This window comes from Miscanthus floridulus, chromosome 9 (genome assembly GCF_019320115.1).
Source record: "Miscanthus floridulus cultivar M001 chromosome 9, ASM1932011v1, whole genome shotgun sequence".
NCBI classification, from domain to species: domain Eukaryota; kingdom Viridiplantae; phylum Streptophyta; class Magnoliopsida; order Poales; family Poaceae; genus Miscanthus; species Miscanthus floridulus.
The window spans coordinates 89,545,377-89,551,843 of NC_089588.1; positions in this window are offsets into that span (position 1 = coordinate 89,545,377).

Below are 6,467 nucleotides of genomic sequence, written 5' to 3' on the forward strand. Positions count from 1 at the left end.
TTCCAGCGTGGCCAAGATCCCCTCGTTGAGACTCTCCCGCTCCATGCTCTCAGCGGCATCATTGAGGGTGAAGAGTTCCAACGACGGGTCCTGCGGACTCACCCACCGGAGCAGGGCTCATCCCACATGGGCGGGTGGCTGCCCCCTGATGTCAGGGCCAGGGACAATTCCCCGTCGGTTCCCTCGACAACCACCTCGGTGTCCGGGGATCCCTCGGCTGTGACCCCCTCCATCCTACCCATGACAGGCATCGTCTCTTGGGCCGCTAGTAGCACGGGTCGCACCGCTACCACAGATGCTGCCACCGTAGCTTCTGGCTACAACCCATCCAACATAGCCACCATCACCTATGCCTCCGTCAGTGGGACCTCGTTTGGCTATGCCACGCCCACCATGGTCAATGCAACGAGCGTGGTCGCCAGCTCCACCCGCTCCAACGTTGGCAGCGGAATAACTTTCGTCGTTGGTTGCTCGGTGACCTCCGAGGGTGCCCCCTAAGCCTCGCCACCCGTTTGACCCACCGAGGGCATGGGCACCACCACGGGCGATGCCTGACCGGCCGATGAGGCTATGACACAATCTCCTCTACCGCCCGAAGCGGGAGCGACGTCAGGCGACGGCCGTCGTCTCACCTGAATGGCAACACTCTTCTTGGGCGCCAGCGCCAAAGAGCGTCCCCATCTATGGACACTGGAAGAAACAAAAGGCGCAAGTCATAATCAAAGCAGGTGAAAACAGAGAAAAACAGAGAAAACAGAGGAGTTGGTGACTTACGCTGGCGCTGTTGGGCGACGGAGACGTTTGGGGGACGAACCCCCAGGTCCCTACTCCACCTCGTCGGGGCAAGACCGTTTTGAGCCCACCCCCGCCTCCCTTGTGTCTAGGGGTGCGGCAGCGGATCCGCCCCCCTCCACTAGTGCCTCAGGCGCGGCGACAGATCCGCCCACCCCCGATGGCTCTTGAGGAGCGACGGTGGGGCCACCCCCTATGTGGGCAACTCGGGCGCGGCGTTGGACCCGCCCGCTCTTGCTATCTCCTAGGGCAAGCCGATGGTTCGACCCATCTCCGCCGGCCCCTCAAACGCGCTTTCCCCCACGTGGAATGGGAAAGGCCACTGCATGGACGAGTGGATACCTGTCAGTGTATCCTCGCTCGCTAGGTCGTCCCACTCAGTATCAGCAGCTACCTCATTGTCCTCCTCATCGTCGTCGTCATCATCATCACTGTCAATCTCCTCTCCTCGCTCCCGTGCCCACAACTTCTGTTGCTTCTTCCTCCTCTCGTCCTCCTTGGCCTTCTTCTGCCACTCGGTCGTGTTGCGATTCGCCACCGCCATGATCGGGTCCTTTGGCAACGAAGCTGGGTGGTCCATGAGGACGACTTGCTTTGGCTGGTCCCGCTATCGTAGCGTCGGCATCAAGGGGTCGGGAGTTCAATTAAAAAAGAGGCATGGGGAAAGAAAACTTACGAAGTCGATGTACCCCGGTTCCGGCCACATTAGGGGGTGCCCCGGCAACGGATACACAAACTCGAGGACAGCACCCTTGTCGTCCTGTGGAGACTCCATCGCCTCCTTGATGCACGACACCACTTTGGAAGGGGAGAGCGCTCCCTCGATGAGTGCCGTCCCATCGAGCGATGCCCTGGGCGCCATCATGTGCAGGGGAAGCACGCGCCTCATTAGCGGTGCCACCCTCCTCGTGTGGTAGGCGCCGATGATCCCCGACCCCTTCACGTCCCTCTCCTTCTGGATTCGGATGGCGGCGAGATGGTCCTGGATCCTCTTCTTGTCTTTCTTCGGCACTCCCCACTTCCTGCATGAGTCCGGGACCTCTTCGATGAGGCACCCGGTGAACTCTGGCAAGAGGGCAGCTACATCGTTCCTGACATAGAACCAATGCGAATGCCACCCCTTGTTGGAGGTGGACAGACACATCGGCGGGTACTCGCTGACCCAGTTGTTGTGTAGCTAGATGCCGGCGCATCCCATCGGCATGTTCAGCTCGTGCTTCTTCTCCCACTTCTTTAGGAGGGTGACGGCGAAGAAATATCGCCATAGGTCGAAGTGGGGACTAATCCCCAAGAACCCCTCACATAGGGCAATGAACGCCGCAATGTGTTGGATCCCATTGGGATTAAGGTGCTGCAGTTCCACCTTGTAGTAATGCAGCAACCCCCAGAGGAACTTGTGGGCGAGGGTGGCGAATCCCCGCTCGTGGAAGTGAGCGAAGGACACGACGTAGCCATTGGCCGGCGATGGCATGTCCTCATCGCCAGGCAGCCGCCACTCCTCAGCGACGGTCCACGCGTAGAGAAGACTACGGCGGCTGAGGCCCTCCAGGCACTGGAGGGTGATATCGGATCTGCCCCACGGCTCCATTGAATGGTTAGGGTGGGTGGATGCGAACTTAACGATGGCTGAAGAGGCGGATGCTCGAAGCTTGGGCGATTGGCGGCGGAGGTTACAGATGTGAAGGCAAGGAGGCAAAGTACGAAACCCTGGAGGCGAACCCTTTGGTTTTATAGGGGCGACGGATGCGAGGAAGGCAACTATCCGCCTAGATCTCCGCGCCTACCACGATCAACCACCATGTCACATTGCGGGATATGCGCCCACAATCCCTATCGTTTCCCTCCGAAGACGCGCCAGACGTTTTGCCTCCCTAGGCAGACCGGGACTCTTTATCGGCAAAGGGGATGGCAGTCAAAAGGCGTTTCTCCGACCCGCCTGGGCCTAGAAGTTTGAGGGCTGGCCCATCAAACGGTTTCGACGGCCCTCGTAGGGCACCCTTACGACAAAGGATGGGCCCGTAAGCGACCAAAACTCAGGCGCACGAACGTCATAGAAATCTCGGTCCATGATCGAGTCTCAGCCGAGCCAACCCTAGTCAGGTCACCATGGATGGGATACCAGGATTCCAATTGAGCTATCCAACTAAACCAACCGTCAAATCTCACAACCATACCCGCGAAGGGTCCGAATCACCCCTAGGCGATTCTCACATAATCACCCGGAGGCTCGAGGGCTACACCCGATGGGTGCGCTCGCGCGCACCCTCTGGCAAGACAAATCACCCTAGGCGATTCTCACATAATCACCCGAGGACTCGGGGGCTACACCCGTCGGATGTGCTCACGCGCACCCTCTGGCAAGTCAAAAAATCCCCCAGACGATTCTACTTGAATCGCCCGGGGGCTCGGGGGCTACTGTCGGGGACCAGATACCAGGGTACCCAAATAGGAGGAGCTAATAACCGTCAACATTGATGGTTCTGAATAGGACAAGAGCATGACTACACCTCTTGCCCAACCTCCGAGGATTGGCTCCGCCACGTCCGACCCCTGAGGGTTGGCTCCGCCTCGTCTGACCCCTGAGGGCCGGCTCCACTTCGCCCAATCCCTCCAACGTCTAAAGGGCTAGCTCCGCCTGGCCTGAGGTCTGAGGGCCGGTTCCGCCTCACCCGAGGTCTAAGGGCTAGGCTCCACCTTGCCCGACATCTAAAGGGCTGGCTCTGCCTTGTCCGAGGTCTGAGGGATGGTTCCACCTTGCCCGAGGTCTGAGGGTTGGGCTCCGCCTCGCTTGACGTCTAAAGGCTGGCTCCGCCTCATCCGAGGTCTGAGGGCTGGCTCCACCTCGCCCGACGTCTAAGGGCTGGCTCCGCCTCGCCCAAGGTCTAAGGGTCGGTTCTACCTCACCCGAGGTCTAGGGGCTGACTCGTCTGCGCGCTGCTCCTTCATAACTAAGCACGCAGATAAAGCGAGGTGATGAAGTCAACCACAATACCAAGGACCATACAATGCACGCCTGCAGGAAAGTACCGTTAGGATATGATAAGACGGGCGCTTTAAGCCCTTCCAGCCATGTTAGAGCCCGAACAGTGTTGTAGGCGTCGACATTTGTCTTATAGTGTTGTGGGCTCCGCCATTTGCCCTCGGGCGCGGATCCTGATGGAAGCATACGACAACCACTACGGTCTAGGAGGAGACTTGCATCTTCTGTAGTAAGGGACATGCGGTCACTGCCCCGTCTACTCCTTATAGGGTCACGGATCAACACCCTGGTCCGTCACGCTGCCCGCGTGGGGCGGGATGGGACGTGACCACTTACTGACGAAGCCAGAGCATGGCATCATCAGTGGACAGACATCCGTGAAAGGTCCTAATATGGCTAGAGGGGGGTGAATAGCCTATTTAAAAATCTACAAATCGACTAGAGCAATTTGATTAGTATGACAAAAAGCTAAATGCAAACTTGCTCTAGCTCTACAAGGGTTGCAAGCCACATATCCCACAATTCTAGTTGCAATGATAGCTAGACACACAACTTGCTATGATACTACTCACTAAGAGCCCTCAATCTTTCTACTCTAAAGAGCTCCACTAAGCAAACTTAAGTAGCAAAGCAAACTCTCAAATCTAATTACACTAAAGAGCTTGCTACAACTAGTTTGCAAGAATATAAACGAGTGAGTAGGATGGTTATACCGCCGTGTAGGGGAATGAACCAATCACAAGATGAACATGAAACCAATCACCGGGAGAATATCAAATGGCAAGAGACAACCGATTTTTCTCATGAGGTTCACGTGCTTGCCAACACGCTAGTTCCCGTTGTGTCGTCCAACACTTGATGGTTCGGCGACTAAGAGGTGTTTCACAAACCTCGTCCACATGATTGGACACCGCAAGAACCTACCCACAAGTGAGGTAACTCAATGACATGAGCAATTTACTAGAGTTACCTTTTGGTACTCCACCGGGGAAGGTACAACTCCCCTCACAATCACCGGAGACGGCCACGAACAATCACCAACTCGTGCCGATCCTCCACCGCTGCACCAAGCCATCTAGGTGGTGGGAACCACCAAGAGTAACAAGCGAAATCCGTAGTGCAACACGAATACCAAGTGCCTCTAGATGCAATCACTCAAGCAATGCACTTGGATTCTCTCCCAATCTCACAAAGATGATGGATCAATGATGGAGATGAGTGGGAGGGCTTTGGCTAAGCTCACAAGGTTGCTATGTCAATGAAAATGTGCAAGGGAGTGAGATTGAGCCGGCCATGGGGCTTAAATAGAAGCCCCCACGAAATAGAGCCGTTGGGCTCCTCACTGCACTCAACACGGGCCGATCGGACGCTCCGGTCAGATTGACCAGACGTTGGACCTCAGCATCCGGTCGTGCAATGTGCGCCATGCGTCATCGGCTTCAAACGCCGATCGTCCGATCTCAACGGTCAAGTGATGACCGGACGCGTCAGTTAGAAAGTGACCGGACGCTGGACCTCAACGTCCGGTCGTTTCCAGTAAGCTCCCAGAGACGCATTTCTTCGATCGGACACGTCCGGTCGAACTTGACCGGACACAGCCAGCGTCTGGTCAGTTACCCTGACTTCTGTGCAGCTACGTCAGCTCTGACCGAACGCTGCCTTCCAACGTCCGGTCAGTCAGAGGCCCAGCGTCTGGTCGCATGACCGACGCCAGGTTTTCACTGCCACGCCTGACCGGACGCGCCGGTCCTCCTGAGACCAGCGTCCGGTCAGTTGTAAAATAGCGAGACTGACCCTCTTTCATCTCTATCTCCTTCACTCTTGCTCAAATATGCCAACCACCAAGTGTATCACCTTGTGCACATGTGTTAGCATATTTTCACAAATATTTTCAAGGGTGTTAGCACTCCACTAGATCCTAAATACATGTGCAATGAATTAGAGCATCTAGTGGCACTTTGATAACCGCATTTCGATACGAGTTTCACTCCTCTTAATAGTACGGCTATCTATCCTAAATGTGATCACACTCACTAAGTGTCTTGATCACTAAAACAAAATGGCTCCTATATTTTATACCTTTGCCTTGAGCCTTTTGTTTTTCTCTTTCTTCTTTTCCAAGTTCAAGCATTTGATCATAACCATGCCATCACCATTGTCATGATCTTCGTCATTGCTTCATCACTTGGAGTAGTGCTACCTATCTCATGATCACTTTGATAAACTAGGTTAGCACTTAGGGTTTCATCAATTAACCAAAACCAAACTAGAGCTTTCAACCCGGCGCGGCCCTGTCAGGATCAGCGGACGTACACCCAGCATGGAGCTATCGTTGACACCGTCTGTCGTGTCAGCAAGGCTCGCTCAGAGGAAAAGGAAGACCCGGCATCTGTGAAGCACCTCCTTGGCCTCTGGTTTTTCTTCTTTCTCATATCTGTAATCCATGCTTTCCCTTAGTCTATAAAAGGAAAGGAAGGGCACCCCACTCGAAAGACCGATAAATTCAACACATAACGCATCACATCACACATAGCTGAGCAGCACCCAAGCTCTTGGCACCCGTTCGACCTTTCCGTCTGAGACTTGGGACATGTCCCTCTATCGACCGTTTGTACCCTCTACTACGAACTTTTCAGTGCAAATAACACAAGCAGCAACCACGAACTGGACGTAGGGATATTCTGCCCGAACCAGT